Below are 21,459 nucleotides of genomic sequence, written 5' to 3'. Positions count from 1 at the left end.
GTCTGTCCTAGAAAAAATGCCCCAAACTCCCCTTTTCTGCCACCCAAACTAAATAAGCTGCTACTACTCATGATTTATTTATGGGAAATCCTAAGGAAAAACCCAGACTAGCAACTTAACTCCTAGAATACAATTTAGCAAAAAATAACCTAAAATCACCGTAATAATACTAAGTCTCTTTCAGTAACGTGGTTCAAATACAGGTGGCCCTCGTTTTACAACGGTTCAATTTACACCGTTTCAGAATAACAACCTTTTTTCCAGTCATGTGACTGCTATTGAAAAGCATTGAGAAGCAGTGCATTTATTAAAATAGCCAGTAGGTGGAGCTGTCCGCTTGTGTTGCAGCAAAGCCAAGCAAGCTGAAATTAATCAGTTTAACCAGACCTGAGCTATCGAGCAGATTTCAAAGGAACAAGATCTTCCTGCCTATAAATCAGTCCAGATTAGAATTCATAGAAAGAACTGTTTGCAGAAAAAGGCAAGTGAAGTCTGGGTTGTGTGATTATTTTATTAGGTTTATAATGCTGTTTAGCAAATGTTTTTGTTCATTTAACTAGGTTAATTATATATTCTGTGTTGTGGGGTTATTTTATTAGGTTTATAATGCTGTTTAGCATTTAAAGTCTTCATTTCAAAGCTTTAAAAATAAATGTATTAGGTGTTACTTATGACAATTTTGAGAGGGGCCTGGAACCTATCTCCCTCACTTCCGATTGACTTACATTATAAACTGGGTTTCAATTTACAACGGTTTCAATTTACAACCATTCCTTCTGGAACCTAACCCCGGCGTAAATTGAGGGCTACCTGTATTAGACAATGGCAAAAGCTTAATAAGTTAATGTTAATTTATTATGCGAAAAATGATGCACAGTGCATTAATAAAAAGATGTTAACAAATGGAACAGTTTTAAAAATAAAAAGGAGAAAATAAAAGACCTTATGCTTTCCTAGCTTATAAGTCTGCCCCAGGGAGATGGGCAAGAGAAATGGTCATTTACGATGTAGCAGCCTCCCAAGTAGAATGATCTGCTTGAATTGTTAAACACAAAATGTTATATTTGTTTCCATGATATCAAATTGCTTGACCCAACCTTCTTGCAGAGGGAGCTATGGAAATATCCACCCCTCTCTTTTACGACGGGTCATAAAGCTCAGCTTCTTTGGCTGAAATTATAGAACACCTTATAACTTTGTCATTAATAGCTGATTTGGCCTGTTGACACCACCAGCTGTACTGAAAATTTCATAGTGTAGTATTGGTTATAGAGAAGCTATGTAAGCAAATACAGCAGCAGAAATTAGCCTCCTAGTGGTGGTGGAAGAGATGGATGATCCCTTTTGAAATTGTGTTCTTGCAGCCCTTTTGAGTTCAATTAACTATTATCAGCTACCTGTCTGAGTACATTTCACACATGTTTTGCTAAATAAATTTTTTAGTGTCTCCCCCCCTCCCCTTTTTATCCAGATGATGAAATGCCAGAATATATTCATTGTTTGTTTTTAGAGAAACACATGTTGATGTCATGAATAATCCATTTATGTTATATTATGTTACAGCAGTATGTTTCTTTCCAATAAGAGTTCTGTGAGTTTTCCTTAAAGGGACACTGAACCCAAAATTTTTTCTTTTGTAATTCAGAAAGAGCATACAATTTTAAGCAACTTTCTAATTTACTCCTATTATCAATTTTTCTTCGTTCTCTTGCTTTCATTATTTGAAAAAGAAGGCATCTAAGCTTTTTTTTGGTTTCAGTACTCTGGACAGCACCTTTTTATTGGTGGATGAATTTATCCACCAATCAGCAAGGACAACCCAGGTTGTTCACCAAAAATGGGCCGGCATCTAAACTTACATTCTTGCATTTCAAATAAAGATACCAAGAGAATGAAGAAAATTTGATAATAGGAGTAAATTAGAAAGTTGCTTAAAATTTCATGCTCAATCTGAATCACGAAAGAAAAATTTTGGGTACAGTGTCCCTTTAACCAATAAGAACTGGTAAAAGCTTGTTTCAGTTTATATTTAATTATTTCAAAATTAAATTACCCTATACAATGAGAATGAAACTAAAACCATGAAAGGTACTTTGTTATCATTTTAGTTTGCATAATTTTCCTGTAATTTTATTTTTGAAAATTGTGTTTTTTCCATTGACCCCACGTAGACCAGAGTAAATCCTGTTGAAAGATGAAGATAAGATAAAATGCTGGAGATTTTACAAGGAATGCATACCTGAACTGCATTTTAACTGCTTGCAAAACATTTATTTTGTATACAGATGTTCTGCAGATATATACTATTTATATTTTTATTTAAAAAAAATATTTTAAATGCCCTTTAAAGGGGTATGAAACTCGAAATGTTTCTTTGATTCAGATAGGGTATGCAATTTTAAACAATTTTCTTTGTTCACTTGATACCTTTTGTTGAAAATCAGGGTGCTCAAGAGGGTGCAGGTGTCTGGAACACTATGTCAGCAGTTTTGCATTTTCGATAGAGCTATTTCCTGCCATGTAGTGCTCTAAACACCTACCTAGGTATCTCTTCAACAAAGAATACCATGGGAATGAAGCAAATTTGATTAATAGAAGTAAATTGGAAACTTTTTTTTTTCAATTGTATGGTCTGTCTGAATCACAAAATATTTTTTTTTCGGTTTCATATCCCTTTTAATAACTTTCAGGCAAAATAAATCTAGTGCAAAAATGTCCTACTCTAAGTGGTTAAGGACAAATTAGTAGCGCTTGCTGATTGGTGGCTAAATGTAGTCACCAAGCAGCAAGCACTATCCAGGTGTTGAACCAGAAATGGTCTGGCTCCTAAGCTTACATTCCTGCTTTCTCTTGTAAGGTGTATCCAGTCCACGGATCATCCATTACTTGTGGGATATTCTCCTTCCCAACAGGAAGCTGCAAGAGGATCACCCACAGCAGAGCTGTCTATATAGCGCCTCCCCTAACTGCCACTACCAGTCATTCTCTTGCAGCTCTCGACAACATAGGAAGTAGCTAGAGAGATGTGGTGAATTTATGTAGTTTATCTTCAATCAAAAGTTTATTATTTTCAAATGGTACCGGAGTTGTACTGTTTTAGCCTCAGGCAGAAAGTTGAAGAAGAGTCTGCCTGTGGTTTTTGATGATCTTAGCAGGTTGTAACTAAGATCCATTTCTGTTCTCACACATAACTGAAGAGATGAGGTAACTTCAGCTGGGGGAATGGCGTGCAGGGTCTCCTGCTATGAGGTATGTGCAGTTTAAATTTTTCTAGAGAAATGAATATGCTAGAAAATGCTGTTAATACCGGATTTATTTAAGGTAAGCCTGATTACAGTGATTTAATAACGACTAGTATCATGCTTGCTCTAAAAGGTAATATTTCTTATTACTTTCTCACATTACTGAAAATAAGATAACGTTTGCTGGAAGTGTTTAAACGTTTTTTTCTACATATTGATGATAAAACTTTATTGGGGCCCAGTTTTTTCCACATGGCTGGCTATATTTCTCCAACATAGGTGTGTCCGGTCCACGGCGTCATCCTTACTTGTGGGATATTCTCTTCCCCAACAGGAAATGGCAAAGAGCCCAGCAAAGCTGGTCACATGATCCCTCCTAGGCTCCGCCTACCCCAGTCATTCTCTTTGCCGTTGTACAGGCAACATCTCCACGGAGATGGCTTAGAGTTTTTTAGTGTTTAACTGTAGTTTTTTATTATTCAATCAAGAGTTTGTTATTTTGAAATAGTGCTGGTATGTACTATTTACTCAGAAACAGAAAAGAGATGAAGATTTCTGTTTGTATGAGGAAAATGATTTTAGCAACCGTAACTAAAATCCATGGCTGTTCCACACAGGACTGTTGAGAGCAATTAACTTCAGTTGGGGGAACAGTGTGCAGTCTCTTGCTGCTTGAGGTATGACACATTCTAACAAGACGATGTAATGCTGGAAGCTGTCATTTTCCCTATGGGATCCGGTAAGCCATATTTATTACGATCGTAAATAAGGGCTTCACAAGGGCTTATTTAGACTGTAGACTTTTCTGGGCTAAATCGATTCATTATTAACACATATTTAGCCTTGAGGAATCATTTTATCTGGGTATTTTGATATAATAATATCGGCAGGCACTGTATTAGACACCTTATTTCTTAGGGGCTTTCCCAAAGCATAAGCAGAGTCTCATTTTCGCGCCGGTGTGGCGCACTTGTTTTTGAGAGGCATGGCATGCAGTCGCATGTGAAAGGAGCTCTGATACTTAGAAAAGACTTTCTGAAGGCGTCATTTGGTATCGTATTCCCCTTTGGGTTTGGTTGGGTCTCAGCAAAGCAGATACCAGGGACTGTAAAGGGGTTAAAGCTTAAAACGGCTCCGGTTCCGTTATTTTAAGGGTTAAAGCTTCCAAATTTGGTGTGCAATATTTTTAAGGACGTCCTCTAAGCAAGAGGGTAATACTTCTCAAGCCAAGCCAGCTTGGAGACCAATGCAAGGCTGGAACAAGGGAAAGCAGGCCAAGAAACCTGTCACTGCTACCAAGACAGCATGAAATATTGGCCCCCGATCCGGGACCGGATCTGGTGGGGGGCAGACTCTCTCTCTTCGCTCAGGCTTGGGCAAGAGATGTTCTGGATCCTTGGGCGCTAGAAATAGTCTCCCAGGGTTATCTTCTGGAATTCAAGGGACTTCCCCCAAGGGGGAGGTTCCACAGGTCTCAGTTGTCTTCAGACCACATAAAAAGACAGGCGTTCTTACATTGTGTAGAAGACCTGTTAAAAATGGGAGTGATTCATCCTGTTCCATTAAGAGAACAAGGGATGGGGTTCTACTCCAATCTGTTCATAGTTCCCAAAAAGAGGGAACGTTCAGACCAATCTTAGATCTCAAGATCTTAAACAAATTTCTCAAGGTCCCATCGTTCAAGATGGAAACCATTCGAACTATCCTTCCTTCCATCCAGGAAGGTCAATTCATGACCACGGTGGATTTAAAGGATGCGTATCTACATATTCCTATCCACAAGGAACATCATCGGTTCCTAAGGTTTGCATTCCTGGACAAACATTACCAGTTTGTGGCGCTTCCTTTCGGATTAGCCACTGCTCCAAGGATTTTCACAAAGGTACTAGGGTCCCTTCTAGCGGTGCTAAGACCAAGGGGCATTGCAGTAGTACCTTACCTGGACGACATTCTGATTTGGCCTCTCGTCAGAACTTCAAAGTTCCTTGCTACGGGTCCAGATCCAGGGATCCCAAGGCGGCTCTAGTGGATGCACTAGTAGCACCTTGGACCTTCAAACTAGCTTATGTGTTCCCGCCGTTTCCTCTCATCCCCAGGCTGGTAGCCAGGATCAATCAGGAGAGGGCGTCGGTGATCTTGATAGCTCCTGCGTGGCCACGCAGGACTTGGTATGCAGATCTGGTGAATATGTCATCGGCTCCACCTTGGAAGCTACCTTTGAGACGAGACCTTCTTGTTCAGGGTCCGTTCGAACATCCGAATCTGGTTTCACTCCAGCTGACTGCTTGGAGATTGAACGCTTGATTTTATCGAAGCGAGGTTTCTCAGATTCTGTTATCGATACTCTTGTTCAGGCCAGAAAGCCTGTAACTAGAAAGATTTACCACAAAATTTGGAAAAAATATATCTGTTGGTGTGAATCTAAAGGATTCCCTTGGGACAAGGTTAAGATTCCTAGGATTCTATCCTTCCTTCAAGAAGGATTGGAAAAAGGATTATCGGCAAGTTCCCTGAAGGGACAGATTTCTGCCTTGTCGGTGTTACTTCACAAAAAACTGGCAGCTGTGCCAGATGTTCAAGCCTTTGTTCAGGCTCTGGTTAGAATCAAGCCTGTTTACAAACCTTTGACTCCTCCTTGGAGTCTCAATTTAGTTCTTTCAGTTCTTCAGGGGGTTCCGTTTGAACCCTTACATTCCGTTGATATTAAGTTATTATCTTGGAAAGTTTTGTTTTTAGTTGCAATTTCTTCTGCTAGAAGAGTTTCAGAATTATCTGCTCTGCAGTGTTCTCCTCCTTATCTGGTGTTCCATGCAGATAAGGTGGTTTTACGTACTAAACCTGGTTTTCTTCCAAAAGTTGTTTCTAACAAAAACATTAACCAGGAGATTATCGTACCTTCTCTGTGTCCGAAACCAGTTTCAAAGAAGGAACGCTTGTTGCACAATTTGGATGTTGTTCGCGCTCTAAAATTCTATTTAGATGCTACAAAGGATTTTAGACAAACATCTTCCTTGTTTGTTGTTTATTCAGGTAAAAGGAGAGGTCAAAAAGCAACTTCTACCTCTCTCTCTTTTTGGATTAAAAGCATCATCAGATTGGCTTACGAGACTGCCGGACGGCAGCCTCCCGAAAGAATCACAGCTCATTCCACTAGGGCTGTGGCTTCCACATGGGCCTTCAAGAACGAGGCTTCTGTTGATCAGATATGTAGGGCAGCGACTTGGTCTTCACTGCACACTTTTACCAAATTTTACAAGTTTGATACTTTTGCTTCTTCTGAGGCTATTTTTGGGAGAAAGGTTTTGCAAGCCGTGGTGCCTTCCATTTAGGTGACCTGATTTGCTCCCTCCCTTCATCCGTGTCCTAAAGCTTTGGTATTGGTTCCCACAAGTAAGGATGACGCCGTGGACCGGACACACCTATGTTGGAGAAAACAGAATTTATGTTTACCTGATAAATTTCTTTCTCCAACGGTGTGTCCGGTCCACGGCCCGCCCTGGTTTTTTAATCAGGTCTGATAATTTATTTTCTTTAACTACAGTCACCACGGTACCATATGGTTTCTCCTATGCTAATATTCCTCCTTAACGTCGGTCGAATGACTGGGGTAGGCGGAGCCTAGGAGGGATCATGTGACCAGCTTTGCTGGGCTCTTTGCCATTTCCTGTTGGGGAAGAGAATATCCCACAAGTAAGGATGACGCCGTGGACCGGACACACCGTTGGAGAAAGAAATTTATCAGGTAAACATAAATTCTGTTTTTGCCTAGGGATAGTTTTTTATGGCCCTCTCACTGTGAGTGCAGGTTGGGAGGGGCCTAATTTCAGGCCTAAATCGTGCAGTAGTATTTGCAGCTTGAGACATCCAGCTTCCCTGAAGGAGTCCCCTGAACACTTAGGACCTCTACAAAGGGTTTTTGTGCCTTCAAAAGTCGTATGGGCAGGTAGGGCCACAACAGAGCTGTGGCAGTTTGTTGTGACTGTTAAAAAATGTTTATATCGTTTTTTTTTTATCCGGTTTTGAAACTAAGGGGTTAATCATCCATTTGCAAGTGGGTGCAATGCTCTGTTAGTCTATTATACACAACAGGCCAGATTGGACAATAGTAACAACAGATGCCAGCCTTCTGGGCTGGGGTGCAGTCTGGAACGCTCTGAAGGCTCAGGGGTCGTGGACTCAGGAATAGGCACTCCTTCCAATAACCATTCTGGAACTAAGAGCGATATTCAATGCTCTTCAGGCTTGGCCTCAGCTAGCGGCAGTGAGGTTCATCAGATTTCAGTCGGACAACATCACGACTGTAGCTTACATCAACCATCAAGGGGGAACAAGGAGTTCCCTAGCGATGTTGGAGGTTTCAAAGATAATTCAATGGGCAGAGATTCACTCTTGCCATCTATCAGCTATCCATATCCCAGGAGTAGATAACTGGGAGGCAGATTTTCTAAGTCGTCAAACTTTTCATCCAGGGGAGTGGGAGCTCCATCCGGAGGTGTAAACCAGAACTGGATCTCATGGCGTCTCGCCAGAACGCCAAGCTTCCTTGTTACGGATCCACGTCCAGGGATCCCAAGGCAGCGCTGATAGATGCTCTAGCAGCGCCTTGGTCCTTCAACCTGGCTTATGTGTTTCCACCGTTTCCTCTGCTCCCTCGTCTGATTGCCAAGATCAAACAGGAGAGAGCATCGGTAATTTCTTCTGTTATGTGTGATCAGTCCACGGGTCATCATTACTTCTGGGATATAACTCCTCCCCAACAGGAAATGCAAGAGGATTCACCCAGCAGAGCTGCATATAGCTCCTCCCCTCTACGTCACTCCCAGTCATTCTCTTGCACCCAACGACTAGATAGGATGTGTGAGAGGACTATGGTGATTATACTTAGTTTTTATAACTTCAATCAAAAGTTTGTTATTTTACAATAGCACCGGAGCGTGTTATTGCCTCTCTGGCAGAGTTGGAAGAAGAATCTACCAGAGTTTTTACTATGATTTTAGCCGGAGTAGTTAAGATCATATTGCTGTTTCTCGGCCATCTGAGGGAGGTAAAAGCTTCAGATCAGGGGACAGCGGGCAGATGAATCTGCATTGAGGTATGTAGCAGTTTTTATTTTCTGAATGGAATTGATGAGAAAATCCTGCCATACCGTTATAATGACATGTATGTATACTCTACACTTCAGTATTCTGGGGATGGTACTTCACTGGAATTACTCTGTAAAAAGTACATTAAACCTTTTAATAGGTATTTATTATGTTAAACGTTTTTGCTGGAATGTAGAATCGTTTGCATTTTCTGAGGTACTGAGTGAATAAATGTTTGGGCATTATTTTTCCACTTGGCAGTTGCTTGTTTTAATTGTGACAGTTTCGTTTCTCTCTCACTGCTGTGTGTGAGGGGGAGGGGCCGTTTTTTGGCGCTCTTTGCTACGCATCAAAAATTTCCAGTCAGCTACTCTTGTATTTCCTGCATGATCCGGTTCATCTCTAGAACTCAGGGGTCTTCAAACTTCTTTGAAGGGAGGTAGATTCTCTCAGCAGAGCTGTGAGACTTATATATTGACTGTGATTAAAAACGTTGCTCTGTTATTTTTACGTTTCAAATTTAATTATTGTTACTTTACTAATGGGAACAAACCTTTGCTAAAAGTTGTGTTGTTTTCAAGGATTGATGCTATAACAGTTTTTCAGTTCATTATTTCAACTGTCATTTAATCATTTAGTGCTTCTTTGAGGCACAGTACGTTTTTGTTAAATAAGATTGTAACCAAGTTGCAAGTTTATTTGCTAGTGTGTTAAACATGTCTGATTCAGAGGAAGATACCTGTGTCATTTGTTCCAATGCCAAGGTGGAGCCCAATAGAAATTTATGTACTAACTGTATTGATGCTACTTTAAATAAAAGCCAATCTGTACAAATTGAACAAATTTCACCAAACAGCGAGGGGAGAGTTATGCCGACTAACTCGCCTCACGTGTCAGTACCTGCATCTCCCGCCCGGGAGGTGCGTGATATTGTGGCGCCTAGTACATCTGGGCGGCCATTACAGATAACATTACAAGATATGGCTACTGTTATGACTGAAGTTTTGGCTAAATTACCAGAACTAAGGGGCAAGCGTGATCACTCTGGGGTGAGAACAGAGTGCGCTGATAATACTAGAGCCATGTCTGATACTGCGTCACAGCTTGCAGAGCATGAGGACGGAGAGCTTCATTCTGTGGGTGACGGTTCTGATCCAAACAGATTGGATTCAGATATTTCAAATTTTAAATTTAAATTGGAGAACCTCCGTGTATTACTAGGGGAGGTTTTAGCGGCTCTTAATGATTGTAACACTGTTGCAATACCAGAGAAATTGTGTAGGTTGGATAAATACTTTGCGGTACCGGCGAGTACTGACGTTTTTCCTATACCTAAGAGACTAACTGAAATTGTTACTAAGGAGTGGGATAGACCCGGTGTGCCGTTCTCACCCCCTCCAATATTTAGAAAGATGTTTCCAATAGACGCCACCACACGGGACTTATGGCAGACGGTCCCTAAGGTGGAGGGAGCGGTTTCTACTTTAGCTAAGCGTACCACTATCCCGGTGGAGGATAGCTGTGCTTTTTCAGATCCAATGGATAAAAAATTAGAGGGTTACCTTAAGAAAATGTTTGTTCAACAAGGTTTTATATTGCAACCCCTTGCATGCATCGCGCCGATTACGGCTGCGGCAGCATTTTGGATGGAGTCTCTGGAAGAGAACCTTAGTTCAGCTACGCTGGACGACATTACGGACAGGCTTAGAGTCCTTAAACTAGCTAATTCATTCATTTCGGAGGCCGTAGTACATTTAACCAAACTTACGGCTAAGAACTCAGGATTCGCCATTCAGGCACGTAGGGCGCTGTGGCTAAAATCCTGGTCAGCTGATGTAACTTCTAAGTCCAAATTACTTAATATACCTTTCAAAGGGCAAACTTTATTTGGGCCTGGTTTGAAAGAAATTATCGCTGACATTACAGGAGTTAAGGGCCACGCCCTGCCTCAAGACAAAGCCAAAGCTAAGGCTAGACAGTCTAATTTTCGTCCCTTTCGGAATTTCAAAGCAGGAGCAGCACCAACTTCCACTGCACCAAAACAGGAAGGAGCCGTTGCTCGTTACAGACAAGGCTGGAAACCTAACCAGTCCTGGAACAAGGGCAAGCAGGCCAGGAAACCTGCTGCTGCCCCTAAGACAGCATGAATCGAGGGCCCCCGATCCGGGACCGGATCTAGTGGGGGGCAGACTCTCTCTCTTCGCCCAGGCTTGGGCAAGAGACGTTCAGGATCCCTGGGCGCTAGAGATCATATCTCAGGGATACCTTCTAGACTTCAAATTCTCTCCCCCAAGAGGGAGATTTCATCTGTCAAGGTTGTCAACAAACCAGATAAAGAAAGAAGCGTTTCTACGCTGTGTACAAGATCTGTTATTAATGGGAGTGATCCATCCGGTTCCGCGGTCGGAACAAGGACAAGGGTTTTACTCAAACCTGTTTGTGGTTCCCAAAAAAGAGGGAACTTTCAGGCCAATCTTGGATTTAAAGATCCTAAACAAATTCCTAAGAGTTCCATCGTTCAAAATGGAAACTATTCGGACAATCTTACCCATGATCCAAAAGGGTCAGTACATGACCACAGTGGATTTAAAGGATGCTTACCTTCACATACCGATCCACAAAGATCATTACCGGTATCTAAGGTTTGCCTTCTTAGACAGGCATTACCAGTTTGTAGCTCTTCCATTCGGATTGGCTACGGCTCCAAGAATCTTCACAAAGGTTCTGGGTGCCCTTCTGGCGGTACTAAGACCGCAAGGAATTTCGGTAGCTCCGTACCTAGACGACATTCTGATACAAGCTTCAAGCTTTCAAACTGCCAAGTCTCATACAGAGTTAGTTCTGGCATTTCTAAGGTCGCATGGATGGAAAGTGAACGAAAAGAAGAGTTCTCTCTTTCCTCTCACAAGAGTTCCATTCTTGGGGACTCTTATAGATTCTGTAGAAATGAAGATTTATCTGACAGAAGACAGATTAACAAAGCTTCTAAATGCATGCCGTGTCCTTCATTCCATTCAACTCCCGTCAGTAGCTCAATGCATGGAGGTGATCGGCTTAATGGTAGCAGCAATGGACATAGTACCCTTTGCACGTCTACATCTCAGACCGCTGCAATTGTGCATGCTGAGTCAGTGGAATGGGGATTACTCAGACTTGTCCCCTACTCTGAATCTGGATCAAGAGACCAGAAACTCTCTTCTATGGTGGCTTTCTCGGCCACATCTGTCCAGGGGGATGCCATTCAGCAGGCCGGACTGGACAATTGTAACAACAGACGCCAGCCTACTAGGTTGGGGCGCTGTCTGGAATTCTCTGAAGGCTCAGGGACAATGGAATCAGGAGGAAAGTCTCCTACCAATAAACATTTTGGAATTGAGAGCAGTTCTCAATGCCCTTCTGGCTTGGCCCCAGTTAAAAACTCGGGGGTTCATCAGGTTTCAGTCGGACAACATCACGACTGTAGCTTACATCAACCATCAAGGAGGGACAAGAAGCTCCCTAGCAATGATGGAAGTATCAAAGATAATTCGCTGGGCAGAGTCTCACTCTTGCCACCTGTCAGCAATCCACATCCCGGGAGTGGAGAACTGGGAGGCGGATTTCTTGAGTCGCCAGACTTTTCATCCGGGGGAGTGGGAACTTCATCCGGAGGTCTTTGCCCAAATACTTCGACGTTGGGGCAAACCAGAGATAGATCTCATGGCGTCTCGCCAGAACGCCAAACTTCCTCGCTACGGGTCCAGATCCAGGGATCCGGGAGCGGTTCTGATAGATGCTTTGACAGCACCTTGGAACTTCGGGATGGCTTATGTGTTTCCACCCTTCCCGCTGCTTCCTCGATTGATTGCCAAAATCAAACAGGAGAGAGCATCAGTGATTCTAATAGCGCCTGCATGGCCACGCAGGACTTGGTATGCAGATCTAGTGGACATGTCATCCTGTCCGCCTTGGTCTCTACCTCTAAGACAGGACCTTCTGATACAGGGTCCATTCAAACATCAAAATCTAACTTCTCTGAAGCTGACTGCTTGGAAATTGAACGCTTGATTTTATCAAAACGTGGTTTTTCTGAGTCGGTTATTGATACCCTGATACAGGCTAGGAAGCCTGTTACCAGAAGGATTTACCATAAGATATGGCGTAAATACCTATACTGGTGCGAATCCAAAGGTTACTCCTGGAGTACGGTTAGGATTCCTAGGATATTGTCCTTTCTACAAGAAGGTTTAGAAAAGGGTTTATCGGCTAGTTCATTAAAGGGACAGATCTCAGCTCTGTCCATCTTGTTGCACAGGCGTCTGTCAGAAAATCCAGACGTCCAGGCCTTTTGTCAGGCTTTAGCTAGAATCAAGCCTGTGTTTAAAACTGTTGCTCCGCCATGGAGTTTATACCTTGTTCTTAACGTTCTACAAGGAGTTCCGTTTGAACCCCTTCATTCCGTTGATATAAAGTTGTTATCTTGGAAAGTGTTATTTTTAATGGCTATTTCTTCGGCTCGGAGAGTCTCTGAGTTATCAGCTTTACATTGTGATTCTCCTTATTTGATTTTTCATTCAGATAAGGTAGTTCTGCGTACTAAACCTGGGTTCTTACCTAAGGTAGTCACTAACAGGAACATCAATCAAGAGATCGTGGTTCCTTCCCTGTGCCCGAATCCTTCTTCAAAGAAGGAACGTCTTCTACACAATCTGGATGTAGTTCGTGCCCTCAAGTTCTACTTGCAGGCAACTAAGGATTTTCGACAAACGTCTTCCCTGTTTGTCGTGTACTCTGGTCAGAGGAGAGGTCATAAGGCTTCGACTACCTCTCTCTCCTTCTGGCTTCGTAGCATAATTCGTTTAGCCTATGAGACTGCTGGACAGCAGCCTCCTGAAAGAATTACAGCTAGTTCTACTAGAGCTGTGGCTTCCACTTGGGCCTTTAAGAATGAGGCCTCTGTTGAACAGATTTGCAAGGCTGCAACTTGGTCTTCGCTTCATACTTTTTCCAAATTTTACAAATTTGACACTTTTGCTTCTTCGGAGGCTATTTTTGGGAGAAAGGTTCTTCAGGCAGTGGTTCCTTCTGTATAATGAGCCTGCCTATCCCTCCCGTCATCCGTGTACTTTTGCTTTGGTATTGGTATCCCAGAAGTAATGATGACCCGTGGACTGATCACACATAACAGAAGAAAACATAATTTATGCTTACCTGATAAATTCCTTTCTTCTGTTGTGTGATCAGTCCACGGCCCGCCCTGTTTTTTTTAAGGCAGGTAAATATTTTTTAAATTATACTCCAGTCACCACTTCACCCTTGGTTTCTCCTTCTCGTTGATTCTTGGTCGAATGACTGGGAGTGACGTAGAGGGGAGGAGCTATATGCAGCTCTGCTGGGTGAATCCTCTTGCATTTCCTGTTGGGGAGGAGTTATATCCCAGAAGTAATGATGACCCGTGGACTGATCACACAACAGAAGAAAGGAATTTATCAGGTAAGCATAAATTATGTTTTTTATAGCACCTGCGTGGCCACGCAGGACTTGGTATGCAGATCTGGTGGACATGTCATCCTTTCCACCATGGACTCTGCCTCTGAGGCAGGACCTTCTACTTCAGGGTCCTTTCAACCATCCAAATCTAATTTCTCCAACATAGGTGTGTCCGGTCCACGGCGTCATCCTTACTTGAGGGATATTCTCTTCCCCAACAGGAAATGGCAAAGAGCCCAGCAAAGCTGGTCACATGATCCCTCCTAGGCTCCGCCTACCCCAGTCATTCTCTTTGCCGTTGTACAGGCAACATCTCCACGGAGATGGCTTAGAGTTTTTTAGTGTTTAACTGTAGTTTTTATTATTCAATCAAGAGTTTGTTATTTTAAAATAGTGCTGGTATGTACTATTTACTCTGAAACAGAAAAGAGATGAAGATTTCTGTTTGTATGAGGAAAATGATTTTAGCAACCGTTACTAAAATCCATGGCTGTTCCACGCAGGACTGTTGAGAGGAATTAACTTCAGTTGGGGGAACAGTGAGCAGTCTTTTGCTGCTTGAGGTATGACACATTCTAACAAGACGATGTAATGCTGGAAGCTGTCATTTTCCCTATGGGATCCGGTAAGCCATTTTTATTCAGACAGTAAATAAGGGCTTCACAAGGGCTTATTAAGACTGTAGACATTTTCTGGGCTAAATCGATTCATATATTACACATATTTAGCCTTGAGGAATCATTTAATCTGGGTATTTTTGTTAAATAATATCGGCAGGCACTGTTTTAGACACCTTATTCTCTAGGGGCTTTCCCTAATCATAGGCAGAGCCTCATTTTCGCGCCGGTATTGCGCACTTGTTTTTGAGAAGCATGACATGCAGTCGCATGTGTGAGGAGCTCTGATACATAGAAAAGACTTTCTGAAGGCGTCATTTGGTATCGTATTCCCCTTTGGGCTTGGTTGGGTATCAGCAAAGCAGATACCAGGGACTGTAAAGGGGTTAAAGTTAAAAACGGCTCCGGTTCCGTTATTTTAAGGGTTAAAGCTTCCAAATTTGGTGTGCAATACTTTTAAGGCTTTAAGACACTGTGGTGAAATTTTGGTGAATTTTGAACAATTCCTTCATACTTTTTCGCAATTGCAGTAATAAAGTGTGTTCAGTTTAAAATTTAAAGTGACAGTAACGGTTTTATTTTAAAACGTTTTTTGTACTTTGTTATCAAGTTTATGCCTGTTTAACATGTCTGAACTACCAGATAGACTGTGTTCTGAATGTGGGGAAGCCAAGGTTCCTTCTCATTTAAATAAATGTGATTTATGTGACACTGAAAATGATGCCCAAGATGATTCCTCAAGTGAGGGGAGTAAGCATGGTACTGCATCATTCCCTCCTTCGTCTACACGAGTCTTGCCCACTCAGGAGGCCCCTAGTACATCTAGCGCGCCAATACTCCTTACTATGCAACAATTAACGGCTGTAATGGATAATTCTATCAAAAACATTTTAGCCAAAATGCCCACTTATCAGCGTAAGCGCGACTGCTCTGTTTTAGATACTGAAGAGCATGAGGACGCTGATGATAATGGTTCTGAAATGCCCCTACACCAGTCTGAGGGGGCCAGGGAGGTTTTGTCTGAGGGAGAAATTTCAGATTCAGGGAAAATTTCTCAACAAGCTGAACCCGATGTGATTACATTTAAATTTAAGTTGGAACATCTCCGCGCTCTGCTTAAGGAGGTATTATCCACTCTGGATGATTGTGAGAATTTGATCATCCCAGAGAAACTATGTAAAATGGACAAGTTCCTAGAGGTCCCGGGGCTCCCAGAAGCTTTTCCTATACCCAAGCGGGTGGCGGACATTGTAAATAAAGAATGGGAAAGGCCCGGTATACCTTTCGTCCCTCCCCCCATATTTAAAAAATTGTTTCCTATGGTCGACCCTAGAAAGGACTTATGGCAGACTGTCCCCAAGGTCGAGGGAGCGGTTTCTACTTTAAACAAACGCACCACTATACCCATAGAAGATATGTGCTTTCAAAGATCCTATGGATAAAAAATTAGAAGGTTTGCTTAAAAAGATGTTTGTTCAGCAAGGTTACCTTCTACAACCAATTTCATGCATTGTCCCTGTCACTACAGCCGCGTGTTTCTGGTTCGATGAGCTAGTAAAGGCGATCAATAGTGATTCTCCTCCTTATGAGGAGATTATGGACAGAATCCGTGCTCTCAAATTGGCTAATTCTTTCACCCTAGACGCCACTTTGCAATTGGCTAGGTTAGCGGCGAAGAATTCTGGGTTTGCTATTGTGGCGCGTAGAGCGCTTTGGTTGAAATCTTGGTCAGCGGATGCGTCTTCCAAGAACAAACTCCTTAACATTCCTTTCAAGGGGAAAACGCTGTTTGGCCCTGACTTGAAAGAGATTATCTCTGATATCACTGGGGGTAAGGGCCACGCCCTTCCGCAGGATAGGTCTTTCAAGGCCAAAAATAAACCTAATTTTCGTCCCTTTCGTAGAAACGGACCAGCCCCAAGTGCTACGTCCTCTAAGCAAGAGGGTAATACTTCTCAAGCCAAGCCAGCCTGGAGACCAATGCAAGGCTGGAACAAGGGAAAGCAGGCCAAGAAACCTGCCACTGCTACCAAGACAGCATGAAATGTTGGCCCCCGATCCGGGACCGGATCTGGTGGGGGGCAGACTCTCTCTCTTCGCTCAGGCTTGGGCAAGAGATGTTCTGGATCCTTGGGCACTAGAAATAGTCTCCCAAGGTTATCTTCTGGAATTCAAGGGGCTTCCCCCAAGGGGGAGGTTCCACAGGTCTCAATTGTCTTCAGACCACATAAAGAGACAGGCATTCTTACATTGTGTAGAAGACCTGTTAAAAATGGGAGTGATTCATCCTGTTCCATTAGGAGAACAAGGGATGGGGTTCTACTCCAATCTGTTCATAGTTCCCAAAAAAGAGGGAACGTTCAGACCAATCTTAGATCTCAAGATCTTAAACAAGTTTCTCAAGGTTCCATCGTTCAAAATGGAAACCATTCGAACAATTCTTCCTTCCATCCAGGAAGGTCAATTCATGACCACGGTGGATTTAAAGGATGCGTATCTACATATTCCTATCCACAAGGAACATCATCGGTTCCTAAGGTTCGCATTCCTGGACAAGCATTACCAGTTCGTGGCGCTTCCTTTCGGATTAGCCACTGCTCCAAGGATTTTCACAAAGGTACTAGGGTCCCTTCTAGCGGTGCTAAGACCAAGGGGCATTGCAGTAGTACCTTACTTGGACGACATTCTGATTCAAGCGTCGTCCCTTCCTCAAGCAAAGGCTCACACGGACATAGTCCTGGCCTTTCTCAGATCTCACGGATGGAAAGTGAACGTGGAAAAGAGTTCTCTATCTCCGTCGACAAGGGTTCCCTTCTTGGGAACAATAATAGACTCCTTAGAAATGAGGATTTTTCTGACAGAGGCCAGAAAAACAAAACTTCTAAACTCTTGTCAAACACTTCATTCCGTTCCTCTTCCTTCCATAGCGCAGTGCATGGAAGTAATAGGTTTGATGGTAGCGGCAATGGACATAGTTCCTTTTGCGCGCATTCATCTAAGACCATTACAACTGTGCATGCTCAGTCAGTGGAATGGGGACTATACAGACTTGTCTCCGAAGATACAAGTAAATCAGAGGACCAGAGACTCACTCCGTTGGTGGCTGTCCCTGGACAACCTGTCACAAGGGATGACCTTCCGCAGACCAGAGTGGGTCATTGTCACGACCGACGCCAGTCTGATGGGCTGGGGCGCGGTCTGGGGATCCCTGAAAGCTCAGGGTCTTTGGTCTCGGGAAGAATCTCTTCTACCGATAAATATTCTGGAACTGAGAGCGATATTCAATGCTCTCAAGGCTTGGCCTCAGCTAGCAAAGGCCAAGTTCATACGGTTTCAATCAGACAACATGACGACTGTTGCGTACATCAACCATCAGGGGGGAACAAGGAGTTCCCTGGCGATGGAAGAAGTGACCAAAATCATTCAATGGGCGGAGACTCACTCCTGCCACCTGTCTGCAATCCACATCCCAGGAGTGGAAAATTGGGAAGCGGATTTTCTGAGTCGTCAGACATTACATCCGGGGGAGTGGGAACTCCATCCGGAAATCTTTGCCCAAATTACTCAACTGTGGGGCATTCCAGACATGGATCTGATGGCCTCTCGTCAGAACTTCAAGGTTCCTTGCTACGGGTCCAGATCCAGGGATCCCAAGGCGACTCTAGTAGATGCACTAGTAGCACCTTGGACCTTCAAACTAGCTTAGGTATTCCCGCCGTTTCCTCTCATCCCCAGGCTGGTAGCCAGGATCAATCAGGAGAGGGCGTCGGTGATCTTGATAGCTCCTGCGTGGCCACGCAGGACTTGGTATGCAGATCTGGTGAATATGTCATCTGCTCCACCATGGAAGCTACCTTTGAGACGAGACCTTCTTGTTCAAGGTCCGTTCGAACATCCGAATCTGGTCTCACTCCAGCTGACTGCTTGGAGATTGAACGCTTGATCTTATCAAAACGAGGGTTCTCAGATTCTGTTATTGATACTCTTGTTCAGGCCAGAAAGCCTGTAACTAGAAAAATTTACCACAAAATATGGAAAAAATATATCTGTTGGTGTGAATCTAAAGGATTCCCTTGGGACAAGGTAAAGATTCCTAAGATTCTATCCTTTCTTCAAGAAGGATTGGAGAAAGGATTATCTGCAAGTTCCTTGAAGGGACAGCTTTCTGCCTTGTCTGTGTTACTTCACAAAAACTGGCAGCTGTGCCAGATGTTCAAGCCTTTGTTCAGGCTCTGGTTAGAATCAAGCCTGTTTACAAACCTTTGACTCCTCCTTGGAGTCTCAACTTAGTTCTTTCAGTTCTTCAGGGGGTTCCGTTTGAACCCTTACATTCCGTTGATATTAAGTTATTATCTTGGAAAGTTTTGTTTTTGGTTGCAATTTCTTCTGCTAGAAGAGTTTCAGAATTATCTGCTCTGCAGTGTTCTCCTCCTTATCTGGTGTTCCATGCAGATAAGGTGGTTTTACGTACTAAACCTGGTTTTCTTCCAAAAGTTGTTTCTAACAAAAACATTAACCAGGAGATAGTCGTGCCTTCTTTGTGTCCGAAACCAGTTTCGAAGAAGGAACGTTTGTTGCACAATTTGGATGTTGTTCGCGCTCTAAAATTCTATTTAGATGCTACAAAGGATTTTAGACAAACATCTTCCTTGTTTGTTGTTTATTCTGGTAAAAGGAGAGGTCAAAAAGCAACTTCTACCTCTCTCTCTTTTTGGATTAAAAGCATCATCAGATTGGCTTACGAGACTGCCGGACGGCAGCCTCCTGAAAGAATCACAGCTCATTCCACTAGGGCTGTGGCTTCCACATGGGCCTTCAAGAACGAGGCTTCTGTTGATCAGATATGTAGGGCAGCGACTTGGTCTTCACTGCACACTTTTACCAAATTTTACAAGTTTGATACGTTTGCTTCTTCTGAGGCTATTTTTGGGAGAAAGGTTTTGCAAGCCGTGGTGCCTTCCATTTAGGTGACCTGATTTGCTCCCTCCCTTCATCCGTGTCCTAAAGCTTTGGTATTGGTTCCCTCAAGTAAGGATGACGCCGTGGACCGGACACACCTATGTTGGAGAAAACAGAATTTATGTTTACCTGATAAATTACTTTCTCCAACGGTGTGTCCGGTCCACGGCCCGCCCTGGTTTTTTAATCAGGTCTGATAATTTATTTTCTTTAACTACAGTCACCACGGTATCATATGGTTTCTCCTATGCAAATATTCCTCCTTAACGTCGGTCGAATGACTGGGGTAGGCGGAGCCTAGGAGGGATCATGTGACCAGCTTTGCTGGGCTCTTTGCCATTTCCTGTTGGGGAAGAGAATATCCCTCAAGTAAGGATGACGCCGTGGACCGGACACACCGTTGGAGAAAGTAATTTATCAGGTAAACATAAATTCTGTTTTCTCTGCGGCTGACTGCTTGGAGATTGAACGCTTGATTTTATCAAAGCGTGGTTTCTCCGAGTCGGTCATTGATACCTTAATACAGGCGCGAAAGCCTGTCACCAGGAAAATCTATCATAAGATATGGTGTAAATATCTTCATTGGTGTGAATCCAAGGGTTACTCATGGAGTAAGGTCAGGATTCCTAGGATATTATCTTTTCTCCAAGAAGGATTGGAGAAGGGTTTGTCAGCTAGTTCCTTAAAAGGACAGATTTCTGCTCTGTCTATTTGTTTGCACAAACGTCTGGCTGAGGTTCCAGACGTGCAGGCGTTTTGTCAGGCTTTAGTCAGAATCAAGCCTGTGTTTAAACCTGTTTCTCCGCCTTGGAGTTTAAATTTAGTTCTTAAGGTTCTTCAAGGATACCAAACCTGTTTTTTTACCTAAGGTGGTAACTAATAAAAATATCAATCGGGAGATTGTTGTACCGTCACTGTGTCCTAATCCTTCTTCAAAGAAGGAACGTCTTTTACACAATCTTGACGTGGTTCGTGCTTTAAAGTTTTATTTACAAGCTACTAAAGATTTTCGTCAAACATCCGCTTTGTTGTCTACTCTGTACAGAGGAGAGGCCAAAAGGCTTCGGCAACCTCTCTTTCTTTTTGGCTAAGGAGTATAATACGCTTAGCTTATGAGACTGCTGGCCAACAGCCTCCTGAAAGGATTACAGCTCATTCTACTAGAGCGGTAGCTTCCACATGGGCTTTTAAAAATGAGGCTTCTGTTGAACAGATTTGTAAGGCGACGACTTGGTCTTCGCTTCATACTTTTTCAAAGTTCTATAAATTTGATACTTTTGCTTCTTCGGAGGCTATTTTTGGGAGAAAGGTCTTGCAGGCAGTGGTGCCTTCCGTTTAAGCGCCTGCCTTGTCCCTCACTTCATCCGTGTCCTAAAGCTTTGGTATTGGTATCCCACAAGTAATGGATGATCCGTGGACTGGATACACCTTACAAGAGAAAACATAATTTATGCTTACCTGATAAATTTATTTCTCTTGTGGTGTATCCAGTCCACGGCCCGTCCTGTCATTTTAAGGCAGGTGTTTTTTTATTTTTAAACTACAGTCACCACTGCACCCTATAGTTTCTCCTTTCTCTTGCTTGTCTTCGGTCGAATGACTGGTAGTGGCAGTTAGGGGAGGAGCTATATAGACAGCTCTGCTGTGGGTGATCCTCTTGCAGCTTCCTGTTGGGAAGGAGAATATCCCACAAGTAATGGATGATCCGTGGACTGGATACACCACAAGAGAAATAAATTTATCAGGTAAGCATAAATTATGTTTTTTCAAATAAAGATACCAAGAGAATGGAGAAAAATTAATGGGCGTAAATTAGAAAGTTGCTTAAATTTGCACGCTCTGGGGCTGATTTAACATCCCCCGAATGCAGTTGTTTCGCCGGAAACAGGAGTTAAGAAGCAGTAGTCTTAAGACCGCTACTCCTTAACTAATCCGCCACCTCTGAGGCGACGGACAGCAATCAGCCAGATCGGATACGATCGGATTGATTGACACCCACTGCTAGCTGCCGAATGTGCAAGGGGCAGCATTGCACAAGGATTTCACTAGAAATGCTTGTGCAATGATAAATGCAGACAGCGTATGCTG

The 21,459-nt window shown here is 43.0% G+C and overlaps 1 protein-coding gene across 3 annotated transcripts in view; it reads left to right on the top strand.

The window, feature by feature from the left end:
* Window positions 1-21,459, top strand: part of ADK (adenosine kinase) — a 604,808-nt gene that overhangs the window by 163,348 nt on the left and 420,001 nt on the right. The gene's annotated exons all lie outside the window — the stretch shown is intronic.

The sequence above is a fragment of the Bombina bombina genome, chromosome 9, assembly GCF_027579735.1.
Source record: "Bombina bombina isolate aBomBom1 chromosome 9, aBomBom1.pri, whole genome shotgun sequence".
Taxonomy (NCBI): Eukaryota; Metazoa; Chordata; class Amphibia; order Anura; family Bombinatoridae; genus Bombina; species Bombina bombina.
Note: the sequence above shows the minus strand (reverse complement) of the source record. Positions and strands in the feature narration are given on the sequence as shown.